The sequence below is a fragment of the Pelophylax lessonae genome (assembly GCF_965119305.1).
Source record: "Pelophylax lessonae genome assembly, contig: HAP1_SCAFFOLD_521, whole genome shotgun sequence".
In the NCBI taxonomy this organism is placed as follows: domain Eukaryota; kingdom Metazoa; phylum Chordata; class Amphibia; order Anura; family Ranidae; genus Pelophylax; species Pelophylax lessonae.
The window spans coordinates 5,624-33,357 of NW_028119824.1; the positions used below are offsets into that span (position 1 = coordinate 5,624).

The 27,734-nt window shown below is 43.6% G+C and overlaps 1 pseudogene across 1 annotated transcript in view; it reads right to left on the reverse strand.

Annotated features, from left to right (window-relative positions):
- Positions 1 to 393: 393 nt before the first annotated feature.
- The window catches only part of LOC309543925 (nephrocystin-4-like), a 33,987-nt pseudogene continuing 6,646 nt past the window's right edge, over positions 394 to 27,734 (reverse strand). The window contains exons 2-4 of the transcript in view: positions 24,283 to 24,461; positions 8,259 to 8,399; positions 394 to 552 (exon numbers count right to left, since the gene is read on the reverse strand). The product of the transcript in view is annotated as a nephrocystin-4-like (transcript). The remainder of the gene's footprint in view (positions 553 to 8,258; positions 8,400 to 24,282; positions 24,462 to 27,734) is intronic.

A 27,734-nucleotide genomic window follows, 5' to 3' on the forward strand; every position in this document is an offset into this window, starting at 1 on the left:
GAGAATCACAATGAGAAAGGTCCAACGCCAAAGAGTCCCCCCCCCCCCCAGATTAGAGTCCTTTCGCTCTCGTGGCACCTGAGGGGTACCCAAATGGCACACTGGGATGCCGCGGCACCCTGGTTGAGAAACACTGCAGTAGACTGCAACAAACACACGACAGAGGCTTTACACCTCTCCAACTCTACTAAAGGGGCTTCTTTTGGGGGGATTCCAACTCTATTCTTGTCCCGGTGACACCTTGTGCGTCAGAGTATGACAGGGAGTCACCAGCAGTAAAAGCTCAGCAGAGGTTCTAACCCAAGAAGGATCATGTTTTGTCTGGATCTGGGCTTCACCAACAATTAATGTTCATCATTGTGGGAACGTCATCCTTCAGATCAGTCCGAACCTTCAGAGGGATTTCCTCGTTTCTTCATAGATGACCTTCACGCAGAACGTCTCCTCGTTTTTATCTTCGTGGTCATTGATAAATATGAGAATTTCTTCCAATCCGCCGCTGTCGCTGGGTGCAAAGCGAAGTCCGATGGTGTAGGTTTCCCCCGCCCCCACCTGAAAGAAAAATTCATCCAATCAATGAAAAAAAAAAAAACCTTTCCAGGAAATAATATTGGCTATTGTATCCATTCTATCTCCTGGCCCTGGGGTTATACTGCTGACCCCCGCCCCCCCTCCTGGCCCTGGGGTTATACCGCTGACCTCGCCCACCCCTCCTGGCCCCGGGGTTATACCGTCCGTTACCTCCCCTCCTGGCCCTGGGGTTATACCGCTGACACCGCCCACCCCTCCTGGCCCCGGGGTTATACCGTCCGTTATCCCCCCTCCTGGCCCTGGGGTTATACTGCTGACCCTGTCCCCCTCCTGGCCCCGGGGTTATACAGTCCGTTACCCCCCTCCTGGCCCTGGGGTTATACCGCTGACCCCAACCACCCCTCATGGCCCCCGGGGTTATACCGTCCGTTACCCCCCTCCTGGCCCTGGGGTTAAACCGCTGACCCCACCCCCTTCTGGCCCTGGGGTTATACCGTTCGTTACCCCACCTCATGGCCCTGGGGTTATACCGCTAATCCCCCCATCCTGGCCCTGGGGTTATACCGTCCGTTATCCCCCCTCCTGGCCCTGGGGTTATACCACTGACCCCGCCCCCCCTCCTGGCCCTGGGTTTATACCGTCCATTATCCCCCCTCCTGGCCCTGGGGTTATACAGCTGACCCCGCCCACCCCTCCTGGCCCCGGGGTTATACCGTCCGTTACCCCCCTCTCTCCGTTACCCCCCTCTCCTGGCCCTGGGGTTATACTGCTGATCCCGCCCACCCCTCCTGGCCCTGGGGTTATACCGCTGACCCCGCCTCTTCCTTCTGGCCCCAGGATTATACCGTCCGTTACCCCCCTCCTGGTCCTGGGGTTATACCGCTGACCCCGCCCCCTCTCCTGGCCCTGGGGTTATACCGCTGATCCCCCCTCCTGGCCCCAGGATTATACTGTCCATTACCCCCCTCCTGGCCCTGGGGTTATACCGCTGACCCCGCCCACCCTCCTGGCCCCGGGGTTATACCGCCCGTTAACCCCCCTCCTGGCCCTGGGGTTATACCGCTGACCCCGCCCACCCCTCCTGGCCCCGGGGTTATACCGTCCGTTACCCCCCCTCCTGGCCCTGGGGTTAAACCGCTGACCCCACCCTCTCCTGGCCCTGGGGTTATACCGTTCTGTTACCCCCCTCTCCTGGCCCTGGGGTTATACCGCTGATCCCCCCCCCCTCCTGGCCCCGGGATTATACCGTCCGTTACCCCTCTCCTGGCCCTGGGGTTATACCGCTGACCCCGCCCCCTCCTGGCCCTGGGGTTATACCATCCGTTACCCCCCCCCCCACTCCTGGCGCTGGGGTTATACCATCTGTCACCTTTCCCCCCCCCCCCCCCCCCATGACAGTGCCCGAAACATGACAGCCAAGAGAGATGCATATGAAATACACTCTGTAGTGTGAGAACTGACACTTCCTGTTCAGAAACTACATATCCCACAATCCCCGGGCCTCTCAGTCTAGTGCTCTGCAGGGGAGAGCTACACAGTAATTAGATCTGACACAGATAGGCAGAGCAAGTGGTCAATAACATTCATTGTAATATGACTTGTGTAGTGATTATATATGCTATGTTTTTTTTTTTGTATTTGCTATTTTTTTCCCCATGAAAAGTTGCCCTTTATGTAAGACTCTGCAGCAATAACCCCCCCCCCCCCGAATATAAATATATTTCACATTTCAGTTAATGGGGGCTCCATCAGTCCTGAGTCCCGGCATTATCCTAACTGATGAGGGTTATTATCGTGGCTCCCGGTGATTTGCCCCCGATAACGAATGATTCCGGTCTTCCGGAGATCAGCGATCCCTCCCGGCTGCAGAATCCGGATTTATATATAGAGAGGAGGAGGAGCCTGGAGATTGCGGCCGTGCGGCTCTCTAATAAGGGTCTGTGAATGATAGAGCAGACACGCGCAGGCTCTTGATTTAAGAACTTTCAGAGCGGCTTCCTATGAACTTTCATTAGCTCACGCGTGCTTACGCAGAACTCCCTGTGTACAAGTGTCGGAGCAAAAAATGGGTGGCCTGCCGCACCGCACAATTAGAACGGCCTAATGAAGTCGTGTAGATGGAGGATGGAGGAAGAAGGCGCAGCGTACAGGACGTTCGTCATGTCGGAGCGGGGGGACCGTGCGTCTTCTGCTGCGTCAGTGAGGACTTATTAACCACTTCTGGACTGGAAGGTGGACTCTATTTACTATTTAGATGACTTCTGAAGGCAATTGGTTCCATTTGATTTTAGTTAGGGGTAGCAAAGTAAAGGGGGGTGAATACATATGCCCCCCCCCCACACACACTTTTAACAGATTTATTTGTATCATTTATCATTCTCCTTCCACTTCACAATTATGGCCACTTTGTGTCGGTCTATCACATAAAATCCCAATAAAATACATTTACATGTTTGGTTGTAACATGAGAAAATGAGGAAGATGTCAAGGGGTGTGAATACTTTATCAAGGTGCTGTATATATATATATATATATATACACAGAGTGTCTTGAAAAAGCATTCACACCCCTTGACATTTTCCTCATATTATTAAACAAAAAAAAAAAAAAAATTATATATAATTTTTTATTTTGTTTAACCACTTCTGGACTGGAAGGTTTTTCCCCCTTAATGACCAGGCCATATTTTGCGATTCGGCACTGCGTTATTTTAACTGACAATTGCGCAGTCGTGCGACGCTGTACCCAAATGAAATGAATGTCCTTTTTTTCCCACAAATAGAACTTTCTTTTGGTGGTATTTGATCACCTGTGCGATTTTTATTTTTCGTGCTATAAACAAAAAAGTGCGACAATTCTGAAAAAAAAAAAAAATACAATATTTTTTAACTTCCTGCTATATGAAATTCCCCAAAAAAATTTTAAAATCAAAATTTTTTAACATTTTAGGCCAATTTGTTTTCTGCTACATATTTTTGGTAAAAAAAAAAAAAAATCGCAATAAGCGTATTTTGATTGGTTTGCGCAAAAGTTATCATGCCTACAAACTACGGGAAATATTTATGACATATTTATTGTTTTTTTTTTTTTACTAGTAATGGCGGCGATCAGCGATTTTTAGCAGGACTGCGACATTGCGGCGGACAGATCGGAACCCTAACTGACATTTTTGACACTTTTGGGGGGACCAGAGACATTACTACAGTAATCAGTGCTAAAAAATATGCACTGTCACTGTACTAATGACACTGGCAGGGAAGGGGTTAACACCAGGGGTGATCAGAGGGTTAATTGTGAGCCTAGGGGAGTGTTTACTAAATGTCTGGGGGAGGGACTTGTGAAATGATCATAGAGACCTGTGATCCTATATAGAAGGAGCTCTGTGATCATTTCAGAGAGAAGAACAATCAGCTGTGTTTACAACATCCGATCGTTCTTCTCTCTCAGCGGGGAGCGATGCCCCGTGCATCGGCTTCCCCGCTGACGAGCGGTGGTGTGCGCTCGCCCCCTAGCTCCCTGTGCGCGACCAACGTATACCTAAGTCAGTTTGCACAGGAGTGGCTGCCTGCGGCGGACGGTTGTAATGATGATGTCACGCCGAGTAAATAGATACCGAACATGTTACGGTTTAATATTGCGCACACCGGCGGAATGGCGACAAACTATGGTCAATAACAATCTCCATAGGCGATTCTTTAAACATTTTTAACGCTTACCAGTTTAGAGTAGCTCTTCTTTTTTTTTTTTTTATTGTTCTCCGCTCTGTCACAGAACAAGTCACACAAGTGTGAAAGGGGCCTAGATGCTCATATTGCCTTTGGGGGAGGGGGGAGGGTTGGGGGGGTGCAGTTTGGCATATTCACCCTGGGCTCTAGATCACCTTGTCCCAGCACTGAGCAAAGGGCATTCAGATAAGGGGGCATGGATTTTTATTGGGGTATGAAGGCCTGCCCCTCCCCCACCTGCCAACAGCACCCAGGGGAGGTCTGAACTGCAGTAAAGGCTCCCACAGTGAGATCTTCCCTGTGACAAATGAACCCAGAAGCAATGTGTATAATATCACTTCCAGGTTCACGGCTGTCATTCCTCAGCTACTGGAGCCAAGGAGGAAGCTAATCAAGCACAACCTGTGGTTGGTTAGCTACACTGGAGGACAAGGGAGACATTGGGAGTCTAATAGACCCCTGATGTCTCCGTAAAGAGGACCTGTTCCCTGTCCTGTGCTATCACATAAGGGGCTTGTTAGCCCTTTGTAATAGTAATAAAGTTAAAAAAAAAAAAAAGTGTAAAAAAAAGAAACTAAATTAACCACTTTACTACTGCCCGCCGCGCAGCCGCTCCTGCGCAAACCGCCTTAAGTATACATCGGTCGTGCGCCTGCAGCTAGGGGGCGCGCTCCTGCCCCCACTCGTCAGCAGGGACTCCGATGCACGGGACAGGCGGCTCCGATTGCCCCCTGACACCCACGATCGCTCCCCGCTGAGAGAGAAGGACGGTCGGATGTTGTAAACACAGCTGACCGTTCTTCCCCCTGGAATGATCACAGAGCGCCTGTGATCCTTCTATACAGGAACACAGGTCTCTATGATCATTTCACAAGCCACGCCCCCCCCCACAGTTAGAATCACTCCCCTAGGCTCACATTTAACCCTTTGATCACCAATACTGTTAACCCCTTCCCTGCCAGTGTCATTATTACAGTGACAGTGCATATGTATAGCACTGATTACTGTAGTGATGTCACTGGTACCCCCAAAATTGTCAAAAATGTCAGTCAGGGGTCCGATCTGTCCGCCGCAATGTCGCAGTCCCGCTATAAATCGCTAATCGCTGCCATTACTAGTAAAAAAAAAACACAATAAAAATGACATAAATCTTTCCCCTAGTTTGTAGAGGTGATAACTTTTGTGCAAACCAATCAAAATACGCTTATTGGGATTTCTTTTTAAAAAAATATGTAGCAGAAAACAAATTGGCCTAAAATGTTAAAAAAAAATTTTTTCAGAATTGTTGCTCTTTTTTTGTTTATAGCGCAAAAAGTAAAAATCGCACAGGTGATCAAATACCACCAAAAGAAAGCTCTGTTTGTGGGAAAAAAAGGACATCAATTTCATTTGGGTACAGCATCGCCCGACCGCGCAATTGTCCGTTAAAGTAACGCAGTGCCGAATCGCAAAAAGTGGTCTGGTCATTAAGGGGGCAAATCCTTCCGGTCCAGAAGTGGTTAAACAAAATAAAAAATTATATATATATAAATTTTTTATTTTGTTTAATCAAATGTGGAAAATGTCAAGGGGTGTGAATGCTTTTTCAAGACACTGCGTGTGTATATGTATATATATATATATATATACACACACACACACAAATATATATATATATACATATACACACACACACAAATATATATATATATATATATATATACATATACACACACACACACAAATATATATATATATATATATATACATATACACACACACACACAATATATATATATATATATATATATATACACACGCAGTGTCTTGAAAAAGCATTCACACCCCTTGACATTTTCCACATTTTCTCATGTTACAACCAAAAATTCTATTGGGATTTTATGTGATAGACCGACACAAAGTGGCCATAATTGTGAAGTGGAAGGAAAATGATAAATGATACAAATAAATCTGTGAAAAGTGTGGCTGCATTTGTATTCACCCCCCCCCTTTACTCTGATACCCCTAACTAAAATCTAGTGGAACCAATTACCTTCAGAAGTCTCCTAATTAGTAAATAGAGTCCATCTGTGTGTAATGTAATCTCAGTATAAATACAGCTGTTCTGTGAAGCCCTCAGAGGTTTGTTAGAGAACCTTAGTGATTAAACAGCATCATGAAGGCCAAGGAACACACCAGACAGGTCAGGGATAAAGTTGTGGAGAAGTGTAAAGCAGGGTTAGGTTATAAAAAAATCTCCCAAGCTTTGACCATCTCACGGAGCGCTGTTCAATCCATCATGGGAAAATGGAAAGAGTATGGCACAACTGCAACCCTACCAAGACATGGCCGTCCACCTAAACTGACCGGCCGGGCCCCTACCAAGACATGGCCGTCCACCTAAACTGACCGGCCGGGCCCCTACCAAGACATGGCCGTCCACCTAAACTGACCGGCCGGGCCCCTACCAAGACATGGCTGTCCACCTAAACTGACCGGCCGGGCAACCCTACTATGACATGGCCGTCCACCTAAACTAACCAGCCGGGCCCCTACCAAGACATGGCCGTCCACCTAAACTGACCGGCCGGGCCCCTACCAAGACATGGCCGTCCACCTAAACTGACCGGCCGGGCAACCCTACCAAGACATGGCCGTCCACCTAAACTGACCGGCCGGGCCCCTACAAAGACATGGCCGTCCACCTAAACTGACCGGCCGGGCCCCTACCAAGACATGGCTGTCCACCTAAACTGACCGGCCGGGCAACCCTACTATGACATGGCCGTCCACCTAAACTAACCAGCCGGGCCCCTACCAAGACATGGCCGTCCACCTAAACTGACCGGCCGGGCCCCTACCAAGACATGGCCGTCCACCTAAACTGACCGGCCGGGCAACCCTACAAAGACATGGCCGTCCACCTAAACTGACTGGCCGGGCCCCTACAAAGACATGGCCGTCCACCTAAACTGACCGGCCGGGCCCCTACCAAGACATGGCTGTCCACCTAAACTGACCGGCCGGGCAACCCTACTATGACATGGCCGTCCACCTAAACTAACCAGCCGGGCCCCTACCAAGACATGGCCGTCCACCTAAACTGACCGGCCGGGCAACCCTACTATGACATGGCCGTCCACCTAAACTAACCAGCCGGGCCCCTACCAAGACATGGCCGTCCACCTAAACTGACCGGCCGGGCAACCCTACCAAGACATGGCCGTCCACCTAAACTGACCGGCCGGGCAACCCTACTATGACATGGCCGTCCACCTAAACTAACCAGCCGGGCCCCTACCAAGACATGGCCGTCCACCTAAACTGACCGGCCGGGCCCCTACCAAGACATGGCCGTCCACCTAAACTGACCGGCCGGGCCCCTACCAAGACATGGCCGTCCACCTAAACTGACCGGCCGGGCCCCTACCAAGACATGGCCGTCCACCTAAACTGACCGGCCGGGCCCCTACCAAGACATGGCCGTCCACCTAAACTGACCGGCCGGGCCCCTACCAAGACATGGCCGTCCACCTAAACTGACCGGCCGGGCCCCTACCAAGACATGGCCGTCCACCTAAACTGACCGGCCAGGCAAGGAGAGCATTCATCAGAGAAGCAGCCAAGAGGCCCATGGGAACTCTGGAGGAGCTGCAGAGATCCACAGCTCAGGTGGAAGAATCTGTCCACAGGACAACTATTAGTCGTGCGCTCCACAAATCTGCCCTTTATGTAAGAGTGAGAAGAAGAAAGCCATTGGTGGAAGAAAGCCATAAGAAGTCCTGTTTGCAGTTTAGGAGAAGCCATGTGGGGGACACAGCAAACATGTGGAAGAAGGAGCTCCCAATAAAATACATTTACGTTTTTGGTTGTAACATGACAAAATGTGGGAAATTTCAAGGGGTGTGAATACTTATTCAAGGCACTGTGTGTGTATATATATATATATATATATATATATATACACACATACAGTTATATATATGAAGCATCAGCAAAGAAAAGGTAAAAAGCAGCGGTTACCTTGAAGGTGTTCTCCTTGAACTGCAGTAGGTCCACCCTGTTTGTATGGAGGGAGTATCTCTTCTTGGATTGGTAGGGATTGGTATAGGTGATCCTTTTGTTGCAGCCCTTGTCTCCGGAGGGAATTGTAATTTCAAAGGCCTTTAAAAACATAAAATATTTTTGTTGTTGTTTAAATTATTATTTTTTTTTTACATTATAATTATTTAATAATTATTCAATAATATTGTTATTTTTTTAATAACATTATTATTTGAGTTATTTTGGGTGTTATGCGTGTTTTTTTTTTTTTTTTTTGCATTATTGGTGTTGTAAATGTATTGCTATTTTGTATTATGTCTTGTATTTTCTAAAAGTTTGTAAATAAAAAAAATAAATATTATTATTAAATTATTATTGTAATTATTTTTGTTTAATATTATTATTTCATTATTAGTTTATAATATTATTATTTAATGATGTTATATTATTATTTTATAGTATTATTTAATGATTATTGTAAAAGGTAACTGATGCTAAAAAACGTCAACCACCCGCCCGGCGCTAAAATATATATATAAATTAGTGTAAGGTATAAAGAAATAAATATATCTACTCAAATCATGAATAAATAGTAAATAAAATCATGTAGATAAAATCATGTAAAACATGTCACTCTGTGCATCCTTTTAATGCACTAGCTGCCACTGTAAACGTAAAACTTGCAAAATCAAATGTATAATAATAGCCCAATCTGTGCGTCTCAGTTCGTTATATCATACATTCAGCGGCGCTTCAGCACACACAATGTATGTGTGCAAGTATATTAGTCAGTTCCTGCAGTGCTTCAGAGCCTGCAATTGCAAACTAGTCCCAACTCCACAGGATGTGCAGTCACAGCCAGCAAAAAGATTTCTCCTCTGATGTTCAGCACCAGTGATTGTACACACAGTATCACTAATCCTTCACCACACCGACTGTGCACCCCTATGAAGTGGCCACTCACCGAATTGCCCTTGAAATATCGCCTTTATGCATAAGCTGCATGAGCCCTTGCTTCTAGTCGGTCTGTCGTCGCTTAGGCACGTCCAGATCCTATCCGTCCACCAGGGGTCACTATCAGGCTGTATATCTCCTCAGTGCAATTTGTAAGCAAACGACATGAAGCAAGAGAGTAGTGTAATACTGTTTCGACTTTATTAATTAAATAAAACTTCCCTCCCCTTCAGCGTATATGCTTACATTTCAATCACCCTTTGCACGCATATCATAAACACAGAGGCTTTGAAAGGTACCGCCGCTCGCCGACCGCGAGCTAGTCCCTGCTGTGGATTACAGCGCTCCTGCGGCTAACAGGCGAGATCCAGAACAACAGCGGTATCCTCCCTTCGTCTCCTCAGCAGCAGCGTACGTGCATCCTGACCGGTTTCGTCTGGTAGACTTCAACAGAGGACTAACGTGCGCTGCTGCAATCAAGATTAATGTATGCAGCCGGAGGACCTCCCTCCCATCATGATTGGTTTACACCACTGATGGGTTCAAACACCTCTTCATTGCCATTACCTGGCCTGAAGGAAATTCAATATGGACATACCATAGAATCATTTTCTAAATACCGGAAAAACAAGATTAATCGATACAAAACAAAGTTTAATACCGCTATCAACTCTCTTATTACTGCAACCAGTATCTGAATGGGTATTCCCCGGGTTTGAATCACACAGAACCCCAGTTTTTTTCAGATTGGCCATCTTTGCCCGATCTGAGCATGTATGTTCAAAATTTCCAAACCTATCGATTTGTAAAAATTGGTCATGGAGTTCTTTCTACCCCTAATTCTACATGCCATCTTGCCCTATCCGGATGCATACATCTTAAGTACTACTAATATTTAAAACGGTTATGCTAAAATCGATATAACCAAAATTTGACACAAAAATAAACCTACAGCACCTGGTATTCCCAGGTGGTCTCCCATACAGGTACTAACCAGGCCCGACCCTGCTTAGCTTCTGAGATCAGATGAGATCGGGCATGTTCAGGGTGATGTGGCCATAGGTAAAATGTAAAGTGCATTCTAATGGTGAAACCATCATGTATGACCACTATCCTCAAGATGTCATACTTATTACATAATTAGCACATGTCATGTAATTTCTGACATGTTTTAAAACCAGTAAATGTCAAATCTTAAATAAATCATTTCATAAATAGTAGATACATAATAAATACATTAACTTCATAAATAATAGGTACAATTCATATGTTGAGATTACAAGAAAATGTTGTTCATAGAGGCCAAATCGCAAATATAATATATAAAATTCGCTCTAAAATATCTTAGTCCATAACCAATGGTACTAAAGGTTAAAATATATAAAAAATAAAGGCGTGTTGCCATAAGGAATCAATGGTCGAGGCATAATCGTAAATTCGAGTAAAATTGGAGAAGGATAAAAGTATATATAAAATGGAATCCATAAAACGTCCTGTCTAAAAAATATACTTAATAGTTGCTTAAAAAACAGTTCAGGTCAAGTTCTATATTTAACCCGTTGGGCGCCAAGGAGTTTGTCTTGTAAATCCATTCAGTTTCCTTTTTGGACAGTTCTCTTACTCTATTGCACCCTCTCCAGTTGCTTGGCATCTTTTCTATACCCCAAAATTTCAGTGCTGAGGGGTCTTTATCATGCTTTTCCCTGAAATGTAGTGGGACACTGTGTTCCTTGAAGCCTGTTGTTATTTTATAAATGTGCTCAGAAATCCTGATGCCCAATTTTCTCTTTGTTCTTCCTATATACAACATACCGCAAGGGCACTCCATTCCGTATACCACGTGGGTCTTGATACACGTGATACACTCCTTTATTTCAAAGGTCTTCCCATTTGCTCCTGAAGTGAACTCCGTTAGACCCCGAAAGTGTGTATTCACTTGTCTGCAAGCCTTACACCTTCTGCATGCGTGAAATCCAGACAAGTCCCAGAACATCTTTGGTGGTCTGGGAGGGTCCAAAACTTTCCTCACCACTCTGTCTCCAATAGTGGGAGCCTTTTTGTATATAAATATTGGGTTATCCGGAATCACGGGGCCCAGAACCTTATCAAGCTTCAATATTCCCCAGTGCTTTTTCATGATAGATTCAAATTCCCTGAACTGGACATTATAATTTGTTATGAAGCCCCATTGGTGCGTTTCATTTGGAATCTTATTAGTTGGAGCCAGGCAGGACTCATGTGAAACCGCCAGTACTTCTTTCACTGTCTCCTCCAGTACCTCCGGTCTGTATCCCTTATCGGTAAATTTGTCTGTTATCACGCGTGATTGTTCCAAAAAATCCTCCTCCAAGGTGCAATTCCTCCTTATCCTCAGCAATTGCCCCTTGGGGATGTTCCTTAGCCAGCACGGGTGATGGCCACTGTATACTGGAAGATAGCCGTTTCTATCTGTAGGCTTAAAATATGCCTTAGTGATGATCCGTCTGTTTTCGATCCGCACAGATACATCTAGATAGTTAATTTCTTTTTTGTCCCATGTACATTCTAATTTGATGTTGTGTTTATTTATATTTAAATGCTCAGTGAACTCTGCTAGCGATGTCTCTGTACCAGCCCAAATAAAAAATAGGTCGTCGATGTATCTTTTGTAGAAGACCAGCTGCTCTTTTCTGTCTTGAGGGGCCACCTCCCACCTGAGGCTCCTCATGATGATTTTGTCCTTACTATATTGCTCAAAAGTGCTAATGTCCCACCAGGTCCTAATTTGTTTTTCAAGGACATTGGATAGGGCATTAAGGGTACTTGAAATATCATTGTCAATCTGAGTGGTTTCTTGTCCACCAAACACTATTTTCAGGTCCAATTGCCTGTTTTTCAGATATTGCACTGCATCCATAGCTGCCAGGTGAAAACTAGAAAAATATTGTAAAAGGTAACTGATGCTAAAAAACGTCAACCACCCGCCCGGCGCTAAAATATATATATAAATCAGTGTAAGGTATAAAGAAATAAATATATCTACTCAAATCATGAATAAATAGTAAATAAAATCATGTAGATAAAATCATGTAAAACATGTCACTCTGTGCATCCTTTTAATGCACTAGCTGCCACTGTAAACGTAAAACTTGCAAAATCAAATGTATAATAATAGCCCAATCTGTGCGTCTCAGTTCGTTATATCATACATTCAGCGGCGCTTCAGCACACACAATGTATGTGTGCAAGTATATTAGTCAGTTCCTGCAGTGCTTCAGAGCCTGCAATTGCAAACTAGTCCCAACTCCACAGGATGTGCAGTCACAGCCAGCAAAAAGATTTCTCCTCTGATGTTCAGCACCAGTGATTGTACACACAGTATCACTAATCCTTCACCACACCGACTGTGCACCCCTATGAAGTGGCCACTCACCGAATTGCCCTTGAAATATCGCCTTTATGCATAAGCTGCATGAGCCCTTGCTTCTAGTCGGTCTGTCGTCGCTTAGGCACGTCCAGATCCTATCCGTCCACCAGGGGTCACTATCAGGCTGTATATCTCCTCAGTGCAATTTGTAAGCAAACGACATGAAGCAAGAGAGTAGTGTAATACTGTTTCGACTTTATTAATTAAATAAAACTTCCCTCCCCTTCAGCGTATATGCTTACATTTCAATCACCCTTTGCACGCATATCATAAACACAGAGGCTTTGAAAGGTACCGCCGCTCGCCGACCGCGAGCTAGTCCCTGCTGTGGATTACAGCGCTCCTGCGGCTAACAGGCGAGATCCAGAACAACAGCGGTATCCTCCCTTCGTCTCCTCAGCAGCAGCGTACGTGCATCCTGACCGGTTTCGTCTGGTAGACTTCAACAGAGGACTAACGTGCGCTGCTGCAATCAAGATTAATGTATGCAGCCGGAGGACCTCCCTCCCATCATGATTGGTTTACACCACTGATGGGTTCAAACACCTCTTCATTGCCATTACCTGGCCTGAAGGAAATTCAATATGGACATACCATAGAATCATTTTCTAAATACCGGAAAAACAAGATTAATCGATACAAAACAAAGTTTAATACCGCTATCAACTCTCTTATTACTGCAATAGTCGCTAAACAAATTTGATGTCTACATGGATATTCAAAAATACACACGAAAATTGAATATGAAGAAGTATTTCTTGAATATAAACCCAGGTAAAAATCGGGAGAATATTGTCCCATCGGCAACAACAAGTGTTAATAGTGGACTCAAAAACAATTCGCTTTTTAATCCTCCACAGACGTCCAACCACAACATCGAGGTTTTTAAACAATTAATAACGACAGACTTGGAGAAAATAAAACCAATAAGGAATGCCAATCCTAAATACATACAAGAGGGCATTGAGGCCCTAGAAAACAGAAAAGAGGTTGTGATCAGACCAGCAGATAAAGGAGGGGGAGTGGTTATTTTAAAGAAAGAATTCTATCACGAGCAACTGATAGGCATGCTTAATGATGTCACCACGTACAGGATTTTACCTAAGGACCCCACATTGATGTATAGAAGGGATTTGTGCAATTTGGTTGAATTTGGTTTTAATGAACGCATTTTAACTATGAAGGAGAAAAAATATTTATTCCCTAGTTTTAATCGCGTACCTACCATATATACGCTCCCGAAGATCCACAAAAATCAGTCTTGCCCTCCAGCAAGACCGATAGTAAACAGTATCGGATCAGTGACCTCAAGAATTGGGGAATACTTGGATGTATTCCTTCAAAAAAGTGTGGTTGAATTAAAAGCGTATTTGAAAGATACGAAGGAATTTTTAACCTTGTTGGACAATCTAACTCTGCCTGATGCCCCTGAGATATATCTTGTAACAGCTGATGTAGCATCTCTCTACACGATTATCCAGCACGAGGATGCATTACTAGCCCTCAATTGGGCAATGAGTAAGAGAGAGGACATACCACATACCCAGAAAAAATTCTTGGGGATAGTTATGGACTTTTGCTTAACCCACAACTATTTCTGGTATGGGGGACAATTCTTCACGCAGCAGAAAGGTGTGGCGATGGGTGCAAAATATGCACCCAGCCTCGCCAACCTATTTATGGGCGAGTGGGAAGATAGGAGTATATATGCCCACAGAAAAGAGCAGCTGGTCTTCTACAAAAGATACATCGACGACCTATTTTTTATTTGGGCTGGTACAGAGACATCGCTAGCAGAGTTCACTGAGCATTTAAATATAAATAAACACAACATCAAATTAGAATGTACATGGGACAAAAAAGAAATTAACTATCTAGATGTATCTGTGCGGATCGAAAACAGACGGATCATCACTAAGGCATATTTTAAGCCTACAGATAGAAACGGCTATCTTCCAGTATACAGTGGCCATCACCCGTGCTGGCTAAGGAACATCCCCAAGGGGCAATTGCTGAGGATAAGGAGGAATTGCACCTTGGAGGAGGATTTTTTGGAACAATCACGCGTGATAACAGACAAATTTACTGATAAGGGATACAGACCGGAGGTACTGGAGGAGACAGTGAAAGAAGTACTGGCGGTTTCACATGAGTCCTGCCTGGCTCCAACTAATAAGATTCCAAATGAAACGCACCAATGGGGCTTCATAACAAATTATAATGTCCAGTTCAGGGAATTTGAATCTATCATGAAAAAGCACTGGGGAATATTGAAGCTTGATAAGGTTCTGGGCCCCGTGATTCCGGATAACCCAATATTTATATACAAAAAGGCTCCCACTATTGGAGACAGAGTGGTGAGGAAAGTTTTGGACCCTCCCAGACCACCAAAGATGTTCTGGGACTTGTCTGGATTTCACGCATGCAGAAGGTGTAAGGCTTGCAGACAAGTGAATACACACTTTCGGGGTCTAACGGAGTTCACTTCAGGAGCAAATGGGAAGACCTTTGAAATAAAGGAGTGTATCACGTGTATCACGACCCACGTGGTATACGGAATGGAGTGCCCTTGCGGTATGTTGTATATAGGAAGAACAAAGAGAAAATTGGGCATCAGGATTTCTGAGCACATTTATAAAATAACAACAGGCTTCAAGGAACACAGTGTCCCACTACATTTCAGGGAAAAGCATGATAAAGACCCCTCAGCACTGAAATTTTGGGGTATAGAAAAGATGCCAAGCAACTGGAGAGGGTGCAATAGAGTAAGAGAACTGTCCAAAAAGGAAACTGAATGGATTTACAAGACAAACTCCTTGGCGCCCAACGGGTTAAATATAGAACTTGACCTGAACTGTTTTTTAAGCAACTATTAAGTATATTTTTTAGACAGGACGTTTTATGGATTCCATTTTATATATACTTTTATCCTTCTCCAATTTTACTCGAATTTACGATTATGCCTCGACCATTGATTCCTTATGGCAACACGCCTTTATTTTTTATATATTTTAACCTTTAGTACCATTGGTTATGGACTAAGATATTTTAGAGCGAATTTTATATATTATATTTGCGATTTGGCCTCTATGAACAACATTTTCTTGTAATCTCAACATATGAATTGTACCTATTATTTATGAAGTTAATGTATTTATTATGTATCTACTATTTATGAAATGATTTATTTAAGATTTGACATTTACTGGTTTTAAAACATGTCAGAAATTACATGACATGTGCTAATTATGTAATAAGTATGACATCTTGAGGATAGTGGTCATACATGATGGTTTCACCATTAGAATGCACTTTACATTTTACCTATGGCCACATCACCCTGAACATGCCCGATCTCATCTGATCTCAGAAGCTAAGCAGGGTCGGGCCTGGTTAGTACCTGTATGGGAGACCACCTGGGAATACCAGGTGCTGTAGGTTTATTTTTGTGTCAAATTTTGGTTATATCGATTTTAGCATAACCGTTTTAAATATTAGTAGTACTTAAGATGTATGCATCCGGATAGGGCAAGATGGCATGTAGAATTAGGGGTAGAAAGAACTCCATGACCAATTTTTACAAATCGATAGGTTTGGAAATTTTGAACATACATGCTCAGATCGGGCAAAGATGGCCAATCTGAAAAAAACTGGGGTTCTGTGTGATTCAAACCCGGGGAATACCCATTCAGATACTGGTTGCAGTAATAAGAGAGTTGATAGCGGTATTAAACTTTGTTTTGTATCGATTAATCTTGTTTTTCCGGTATTTAGAAAATGATTCTATGGTATGTCCATATTGAATTTCCTTCAGGCCAGGTAATGGCAATGAAGAGGTGTTTGAACCCATCAGTGGTGTAAACCAATCATGATGGGAGGGAGGTCCTCCGGCTGCATACATTAATCTTGATTGCAGCAGCGCACGTTAGTCCTCTGTTGAAGTCTACCAGACGAAACCGGTCAGGATGCACGTACGCTGCTGCTGAGGAGACGAAGGGAGGATACCGCTGTTGTTCTGGATCTCGCCTGTTAGCCGCAGGAGCGCTGTAATCCACAGCAGGGACTAGCTCGCGGTCGGCGAGCGGCGGTACCTTTCAAAGCCTCTGTGTTTATGATATGCGTGCAAAGGGTGATTGAAATGTAAGCATATACGCTGAAGGGGAGGGAAGTTTTATTTAATTAATAAAGTCGAAACAGTATTACACTACTCTCTTGCTTCATGTCGTTTGCTTACAAATTGCACTGAGGAGATATACAGCCTGATAGTGACCCCTGGTGGACGGATAGGATCTGGACGTGCCTAAGCGACGACAGACCGACTAGAAGCAAGGGCTCATGCAGCTTATGCATAAAGGCGATATTTCAAGGGCAATTCGGTGAGTGGCCACTTCATAGGGGTGCACAGTCGGTGTGGTGAAGGATTAGTGATACTGTGTGTACAATCACTGGTGCTGAACATCAGAGGAGAAATCTTTTTGCTGGCTGTGACTGCACATCCTGTGGAGTTGGGACTAGTTTGCAATTGCAGGCTCTGAAGCACTGCAGGAACTGACTAATATACTTGCACACATACATTGTGTGTGCTGAAGCGCCGCTGAATGTATGATATAACGAACTGAGACGCACAGATTGGGCTATTATTATACATTTGATTTTGCATTATTTAATGATTATTTAACTGGATAGTTATTTTATTAAATTTTATTTAATGATCATTTAATGATTATTGTATAATATGTTTATTTAATGATTATTTTATTTAATATACTATTAGTTATGTAAATGTATTGCCATGTATTGTTATTTTGTATTATGTCTTGTATTTTCTAAAAGTTTGCAAATAAAAAAAATATTATTGTTAAATGATTATTTAATTTAATTATTGTTTAATATTATTATTTAATTATTATTTTAAAATATTATTTAATGATTATTTAACTGGATTATTATTTTTTGTTATATTTTTATTTATTGATTTTGATATAATATTGTTATTTAATGATTATTTTATTTAATGACCATTTTATATACTATTATTTATGTAAATGTATTGCCATGTATTGTTATTTTGTATTAGGTTTTGTATTTTCTAAATTTTTGCAAATAAAAAAAATATGTATATTATTAAATGATAATTTTTTATTTTATTATTATTGTTTAATATTATTATTTATTATTTCATAATAATATTATTTTAAAATACTGTAATTTAATTATTTTATGAGAATATTATTTAATGGTTATTTAATATTATTATTTTACAATATTATTATTTAATGTTTATTTCAGTGGAATACTATTTTATTATATTTTCATTTAATGATCTATTTATTTAATGATTATTGTGTTATATTATTATTTCATGATTTTATTTAATTAACATTTTATAATACTATTAAATTTTATTATAATAATACATAACTAATTATATTAATAATCGTTAAATAAAATACAATTTAAATAATAATGCTATACAATAATCATTAAAAAAATAATCATTAAAGAAAAATATTTTAAAATAATCTTAAAATAATGATATAAACTAATATTATTATAAAATATTAATTTCAATAAAATGTTTTCTGCCAAATGGAAAGTTCAGCCAATGTGACCTCTGACCCGCCCCTTCAACACAAATCACATGACTGGTCAGTAGGGAACCCAGAGCAGTATTTTCTCCAGCATTTTCTAAATAAAATAACATGTTATATAATAATATTATACAATAGTCATTAAATAAAATAATCTTTAATTAAAAAAAATATATAAAAAAATAATTAAATAATTCTATAAACTAATATTAGTATAAAATTGTCATTTAAATAAAATGTTTTCTGCCAAATGGGAAGTTCAGCCAATGTGACCTCTGACCCGCCCCTTCAACACAAATCACATGACTGGTCAGTTTGGGGAGCCCAGAGCAGCATTTTCTCCAGCATTTTCTAAATATAATAAAATTTTATATAATAATATTATACAATAATCATTAAATAAAATAATCATTAACTAAAAATGTTATAAAATAATCATGAAAAAATCCTATAAAATAATAATATTATAAAAAAAAGCATTGAATAAAATGTTTTCTGCTAAATGGGAAGTTCAGCCAATGTGACCTCTGACCCTCCCCTTCAACACAAATCACATGACTGGTCAGTTGGGAGCCCAGAGCAGCATTTTCTCCAGGAAGGAAAGCATTTGAACCCTCGGTAATAGGATCTCGGAAAGACATTTATATAACTTTATCTGAGCACGGGTCGGATTTAATGAGTGGTTGGAAGCAGAGCAGATAAGTAGTGGTCAGGCCATAGAACCCCGCGTAGCGGCTGCGCCCGCTCTCCGGCTCGTTAATCCATTTCCATCAGAGGCGGTGGATTCGGCGCGCACAGCACTTTCAGAAACAAATTACAGGAGAGCTTTAATATTTTCAGATTGCAATGTTTCATTGCAGCTCCCCTAGGAATGAATGCCAGACATACTAATTCAAATTGTTTTAACAATGAACAGCCAAGCAAAATTATACATGTCAGCTTGTAATAATCCCTTTTCAGAGAGAGCGCTCCAGCAATTTATCATAATGCAGAATGATGTCTGTGCTCTATATTTACAGAGGAACCGCATAGACATGAACCGCGCTACCAGGGCAGTAATTATCACATAGCCAAACTGGGCCGGGGGCAACAGGAAAAAAAAAACGGTGTTCACAATTTTAAGTTTGAGTTACAACCAAAGAGTTTCACGTCTGTAAGGTTGTTCTGGTGCCATAGCTCCTCCTCCATAATAAGCTCCGCCCACACAGCTATAGCAAGGCTTGCATTGGGTGATGAAGGACCCACATTACATGTATGAGAATCAGTGGAGTATCCTCTATGGGTGCAATACGTGTGCCCTGAACATGGGTCCCAATATTCCCTCACACATAGTAGTTGGGGGGGGGGGGGTCAGTCATGGATGTCCGCAATTGGACGTGAACGGGTTGTTAGTGGTTTGGGGGTGAACTCTGCCTCACTTACTACTGACCCCTGACCTCTGCCTCACTTACTACTGACCTCTGCCTCACTTACTACTGACCTCTGCCTCACTTACTACTGACCTCTGCCTCACTTACTACTGACCTCTGCCTCACTTACTACTGACCTCTGCCTCACTTACTACTGACCTCTGCCTCACTTACTACTGACCTCTGAACTCTGCTTCACCTACTACTGACCTCTGAACTCTGCTTCACCTACTACTGACCTCTGAACTCTGCTTCACCTACTACTGACCTCTGAACTCTGCTTCACCTACTACTGACCTCTGAACTCTGCTTCACCTACTACTGACCTCTGAACTCTGCTTCACCTACTACTGACCTCTGAACTCTGCTTCACCTACTACTGACCTCTGAACTCTGCTTCACCTACTACTGACCTCTGAACTCTGCTTCACCTACTACTGACCTCTGAACTCTGCTTCACCTACTACTGACCTCTGAACTCTGCCTCACCTACTACTGACCTCTGAACTCAGCCTCACCTACTACTGACCCCTGAACTCTGCATCGCTTACTACTGACCCCTGAACTCTGCATCACTTTAAGTCACAGCCAATATTCAGCTGAATGTAAAACACATCCACTTTTTGCTACGATGTGCTGCAGCATAGTTACCTCCGCCGCCCATGAATGCACATGTGCAGCAGATGGGTCAATAAAGCCCGCCCTATTTGTCACCGTACATATGCGTTCTGCGGATGGCAAGAGGTTTAATATAAAATCCGTGCTTCTTAGAAACATCATGCAGGCAGCATTCACCTTTAATTACCCCTCGCTCTGATATCGGTATATTACAAATAAACAAGTATTGAGCCGAACATTCCATTTCCATTCTGCACTCAATTAGAATCTTCATTTTTCTGTTGGAATATTACGACTCTTATAAAGGCCACAAGTACATTTCAGGACGCGGCGTCTGATGGTTTTAATAAACTCGGCGGAGATTAAAAAACTCAGAGGATAGCCATGAAAATTAATGGCTGCCCATTAGGAGCTCATTAAACACTGTCAGGGAACGGAGGAAGTTTTCCACCTAAACTTTGGAAACTTTGTATGACGGTCCATGAGAGGGCAGTAAAGCTGGAATGAAGCCTGGATGATGGATGACCATGTGATGGGCACTAATGTCCTATAACTCCATAGACAATTATCTTCTTCTAGATTAACAATGCATATCCTCTGCCAAATACTACATGCAGCCTTCCGTGCTGAGCTGGGAAATACGCATTGCTCATGTGTTGGAGAAGAACGTCACCTTCGTAAAACTGATGCAAAAAAAGTAATTTAAAGCTCAGATTCAGATTTAACCTTTACTTTTGGACAGAGAAGAGGCCGGTTAGAACCTCTGTTGGGTTTTCATTGTAGTCTGTGTGTAGGCAGGTGTGGAGCTGCAATATATTTGCTGACCTGAAGAGGGCACTGTGTGGTTTCCTCAGGCTGGCAGGAGCTTGTTGAGGATTAGGTTGTCCCCTGTCATGGGCTCCAGGTTGCCATCTTGGTGAACATGGTGTCATCTACTGCAATGTTTTTCAAAATATGACCCCAAGGAGGGGATATTTTATTGATATAGGATTGATATGGAAAGGTCCTTATATTTTTCTAGCCCTGGTGAATAGGGGCGCTCTTGGACCGCTGAAACGCATTGGCTACTTTTTTATCCGCTTGACTTTTTATCAAAATAAAGTTGTATCTGGACCTCTTAGCCTTGGTGTGGCTTTTCAATTTCCATTTTTGTTATATTACATTACAAGCCAAGTAGACCATGGAGATCCTCTGGGGCAGGTGTCACCAAACTATGGCCCTCCAGTTGTTCAGGAACTACAATTCCCATCATGCCTTGTCATGTCTGCGAATGTCAGAATTTTACAATGCCTCATGGGACGTGTAGTTCCACAACAGCTGGAGATCCCTGCTCTGGGGTATAGAAGCTGCCTGCCCTGGAACCAGGTCACCTCCATCAACATCAATACTTTAAGATAATACCAGTGAGATACAACTACAGATTCAACGCTATTTTCAACTTTCCTCTATGGTGTTGCGATATGTCTGCAGGCCTGAAGAGGGCGCTGTGTCACTTAGTCAAGCTTACAAGAGCTTGTTGAGAATTAGGTTGTCCCGTCATGGGCTCCAGGTTGCCATCTTGGCCAACATGGTGTCATCTACTCCCATTTCTGTTCTTTATAAATATGACCCCAAGGAGGGGATAGTGTATTGATATCAGATTGATATGGAGATGTTTTTATATTTTTCTAGCCCTGATCAAAGGGGGTGCTTTTGGACCCCCAAAATGCTTTGGTTACTTTTTTTATTTTATTTTGTATTTGTCCCCTTGACTTTTATCAGAATAAAGTTGTATCTGGACTTCTTGGTGTGGCTCTTCAATTTCAATTTTTGGTACATAACACTACAAGCCAAGAAGACAGCGGAGATCCTCAGGGGTGTAGAAGCCGCCTGCCCAGGAACCAGGTCATTTACATCAACATTGGTATTCCAATGAGATACGGGTTCAGTGCTATTTTTCCACTTTCCTCCATGGTGTTGCAATATGTCTGCATGTCTGAAGAGGGAGATAGGCCCCTTTCTCAGGCTGGCAGGAGCTTGATGAAGACGAGGTTGTCCCCTGTCATGGGCTCCAGTCGGTCATCTTGGCCAACATGGTGTCCTCTACTCCAATTTTTCGCTTTCCTCCATAGCATTGCAAATTATCTACTAGACCTGCAGAGGGACCTAGTCCTTTCTCAGGCTGACAGGAGCTTGTTGAGGACGAGGTTGTCCCCTGTCATGGCCTCCAGTCAGGCATCTTGGTCAACATTGTATCATCTACTCCAATTTTTCCACTTTCCTCCATAGCATTGCAAATTATCTACTAGACTTGCAGAGGGATCTAGTCCTTTCTCAGGCTGACAGGAGCTTGTTGAGGACGAGGTTGTCCCCTGTCATGGGCTCCAGTCGCTCATCATCGCCAACATGGTGTCATCTACTCCAATTTTTCCACTTTCCTCCATAGCATTGCAAATTATCTACTAGACCTGCAGAGGGACCTAGTCCTTTCTCAGGCTGACAGGAGCTTGTTGGGGACGAGGTTGTCCCCTGTCATGGGCTCCAGTTGGGCATCTTGGCCAACATGGTATCATCTACTCCAATTTTTCCACTTTCCTCCATAGCATTCCAAATGATCTACTAGACCTGCAGAGGGAGCTAGGCCCCTTTCTCAGGCAGGCAGGAGCTTGTTGAAGACGAGTTTGTCCCCTGTCATGGGCTCCAGTCGGTCACCTTGGCCAACATGGTGTTGTCTACTCCAATTTTCCCACTTTCCTCCATAGCATTGCAAATTATCTACTAGACTTGCAGAGGGAGCTAGGCCTTTCTCAGGCTGGCAGGAGCTTGTTGAGGATTAGTGTGGCCCCTGTCATGGGCTCCAGGCGGTAATCTTAGCCAACATGGTGTCATCTACCATTTTTTTGGTAATACTTCCTAAATCACACCCTAGGAAATTTTCTCGCACTTCCTGAGCAGTGACACAGAGGGTCGGCACACAATTTTAGTACTGTAATGGCAGTTAGGTTTTTTTATTGCTGTGGGTGCCCTCCTATCCTAGTGACCCCCTTCACTATATTTATTACCATGTTGTCGGAGGAACATCAATAACACACTAAACGAGGAGAAATCTCTCCAACAGAGCCCCAACGAGAGTTTTAGCGATGGAATGGCAGTTACACTTTCTTGCTGTGGGTGCCCTCCTGTCCTGGTGCTCCCGGTCTCCACAATTCTTACAAGGAAGCCACTAAGTCACTCAATGAGGAGAAATCTCCCCAACAGAGCCAGAGATAGCAATGAAAACCTAAAAGAGGTTACACTATATTGTCAAAAGTATTGAGACGCCTGCCTTTACACGCACCCCAAACTCCCTCATCCATGTCTTTATGGACCTTGCTTTGTGCACTGGTCCAAATCATTTGGTGGCGGGGAGATTATGGCGTGGGGTTGCTTTTCAGGGGTTGGGCTTGGCCCCTTAGTTCCAGTGATGGGAACTCTTAAGGCTTCAGCATACCAAGACATTTTGGACAATTTCATGCTCCCAACTTTGTAGGAACATAGATGAGTGGTGTTGGGGTGGAGGAACTTGACTGGCCTGCACAGAGTCCTGACCTCAACCTGATAGAACACCTTTGGGATGAATTAGAGGGCAGACTGCGAGCCAGGCCTTCTCATCCAACATCAGTGCCTGACCTCACAAATATGCTTCTGGAAGAATGGTCAAACATTCCCATAGACACATTCCTAAACCTTGTGGACAGCCTTCCCAGAAGAGTTGAAGCTGTTATAGCTGCAAAGGGTGGGCCAACTCAATATTGAACCCTACGGACTAAGACTGGGATGCCATTAAAGTTCATGTGTGTGTAAAGGCAGGCGTACCAATACTTTTGACAATATAGTATATATATATATATATATATATATATATATATATAAATGGAAAATAAAATGGTAAAAGCTCAGTTTCTTTAAATCACACCGGGAGTGACAACCAATTAAAGGCACACAACACAAATGTGGCTTCAGATATCTAAATTCAATTTAACAGAACATTGAAATCCACAGCTCACCTTAGAAATGATGGGATTTCGGCTCATTACACAGACTAACCAGGAGGCTACCAGCTGATGTTGGTCAACATCTACTATGTTGAGGTAGATGAATCTGCTGCCGGCTTTGTTGGGGCGCACAGCAATGTGAAGGTCTTGGATGCCGTTGGTGGGAGCACAAACACGTCACTGGGATCCACCTATACACCAAACAAAGGGTTAAAACTGAATTCCGGGGAGATAATAAAATACACCAGTCAACACAACTAAATGTTACATTCCAGCCACCCACAGCAGAGCAGGAGTGGGAGGAGCAGCACTAAGAGCCAATCAGTATGTACTGACAGGTGGTAGGTGGAGAGAGCAGTGAGCAGAGATGACTTTTCTGTATATTCTTAATATGTATTAGTACAGGTATTTATTTAGTGCCGACAGTTTACACAGTGCTTTACATTTTGTACATTCATATCAGTCTCTATCCTCGGGAGCTTACAATCTAAGGTCCTTATCTCACATACAAACACATATAATGACCCCCACTGCAAGGGTCATTTTGGATTTAAATTTTGAGTTTATTTATTACGGGTATTTATATAGTGCTGACAATTTACACAGTATGTTACATATACTGTATACTATACATTCACGTCGGTCTCTGCCCCTAAGGAGCTTACAATCTAAGGCCCCTAACTCACATTCTAGGGCCAATTTAGACAGGAGCCATTTAACCTCCCAGCATGTCTTTGGAGTGTGCGAGGAAACCGGAGTAAGTGAGATGGAGTTCAAAGGTCAGTAGTAAGGCATACTCTCCCACGCCAAGGGTAATGGACCAGGCGAGGGGACAGGGCTTTCCCTTTAACTGCTCTATTACCCCTAGGTTAGGGAGAGTATGCCTTACTACTGACCTCTGAACTCTGCTTGACTCACTACTGACACCAATGATGGGACACTTTCCTTCCTACTGACACCAGTGATGAGGCACTATTACTTCCACTGACACCAATGATGGGACAATATTCCTCCCACTGACACCAATGATGGGGCACTATTCCTCCCACTGACACCAATGATGTGGCACTATTCCTCCGACTGATACCAATGATGGGGCACTATTCTGCCCGATGACACCAATGATGGGGCACTATTCCTCCCACTGACAAGAATGATGGGACACTATTCCTCCTACTGACACCAGTGATGAGACACTATTCCTCCCACTGACACCAATGATGAGACACTATTCCTCCCACTGACACCAATGATGAGACACTATTCCTCCCACTGACACCAATGATGAGACACTATTCCTCCCACTGACACCAGTGATGAGACACTATTCCTCCCACTGACACCAATGATGAGACACTATTCCTCCCACTGACCCCAATGATGGGACACTATTCCTCCTACTGACATCAATGATGAGGTACTATTCCTTCCACTGACACCAATGATGGGGCACTATTCCTCCCACTGACACCAATGATGAGGTACTATTCCTCCCACTGACACCAATGATGGGGCACTATTCCTCCCACTGACACCAGTGATGGGCCACTATCCCTCCCACTGACACCAATGATGGGACACTATCCCTCCCACTAACACCAATGATGGGACACTATTCCTCCCACTGACACCAATGATGGGACACTATTCCTCCCACTGACACCAATGATGGGACGCTATTCCTCCCACTGACACCAATGATGGGGCGCTATTCCTCCCACTGACACCAATGATGGGGCGCTATTCCTCCTACTGACATCAATGATGAGGTACTATTCCTTCCACTGACACCAATGATGGGGCACTATTCCTCCCACTGACACCAATGATGGGGCACTATTCCTCCCACTGACACCAATGATGGGGCACTATTCCTCCCACTGACACCAATGATGGGGCACTATTCCTCCCACTGACACCAATGATGGGACGCTATTCCTCCCACTGACACCAATGATGGGGCACTATTCCTCCAACTGACACCAATGATGGGGCGCTATTCCTCCCACTGACACCAATGATGGGACACTATTCCTCCCACTGACACCAATGATGGGGCACTATTCCTCCAACTGACACCAATGATGGGGCGCTATTCCTCCCACTGACACCAATGATGGGACACTATTCCTCCCACTGACACCAATGATGGGGCACTAGTCCTCCAACTGACACCAATGATGGGGCACTATTCCTCCCACTGACACCAATGATGGGCCACTATCCCTCCCACTGACACCAATGATGGGACACTATCCCTCCCACTGACACCAATGATGGGACACTATCCCTCCCACTGACACCAATGATGGGACACTATCCCTCCCACTAACACCAATGATGGGACACTATACCTCCCACTGACACCAATGATGGGGTGCTATTCCTCCCACTGAAACCAATGATGGGACACTATTCCTCCAACTGACACCAATGATGGGGCACTATTGATCTTTTATTGAAAAGAATCAAGCAACATATTTTATACAAAAGTAAAAAACAGAACTATAATACAATATTCCAACAGAAAAAAACAAAGGAATTCACATCCATGTGCAGAATATATACAATATATACATAATCCACTTCCAACATTCTTAGAAAACTATTTACATAAAGCAGCAGAGAGGGCCTAAGAGGCACAACCCATCACCTATGTATGCAGCCATTTATCAAAAACTAAGCATTAAGAAAAAATCTAGGGTGATAAGAGACAGAAAGCCACACCCAGGAAAGAGACTCCTGGCAGTCAGGGAGGCTTGAAACCCCTCCACGCCTTCAGCCAAGACCTCTGACCCCACTTGTCTCTCTCAAGCGCCCGAATCTTCCCCACCTCATGCAGAATGTCACACACCACCACCTGAACAGGAAGGATTTTACTCCGAAGGGTGACCTGACACCGTGCGTTCCATGTGTAATAACGGACTACTAAACTAACTAAAAAAAGTGTATCCAAACAAAAGCCCCCACCAGTATTGAATGCTCCGTACACCCACTCAGCATAACCCAGCCTGGAGAGGAAAGGAACACAGAGGGCCCGCCCAACCTGTTTGTATACCTCTATGTTAAAAGGGCAACGAAGCAGAAAATGGTCCATAGTCTCCTCCTCACCTGCACATTCCTCCCGAGGACAACCACGATCCATCCCACTGCGGAATTTCAAATTGCCCCGAACATAGAGCCTCCCGTGGAAGCACAACCAGGCCAGATCCCTGAATTTAAGGGGGACTCTAGCCAAATTAATCAATCTTAACCCTTCCCTCAAAATTGGGCCTGGGCAATCCCTTAAGGCCAGTGGGTCATGAAAGACTTCACTCAAGACTCGGCTCATAAGGACTTTCCTCGGAGCGGATCTGAGATCTTCAGCCGACAGTCGCCACTGCCGCAGCAACTTCAGACACGGAGCGACATATGCTGGGAGCTGACCACGATGACCCCTGAGATTCTTCACTTGGCCACCTTCT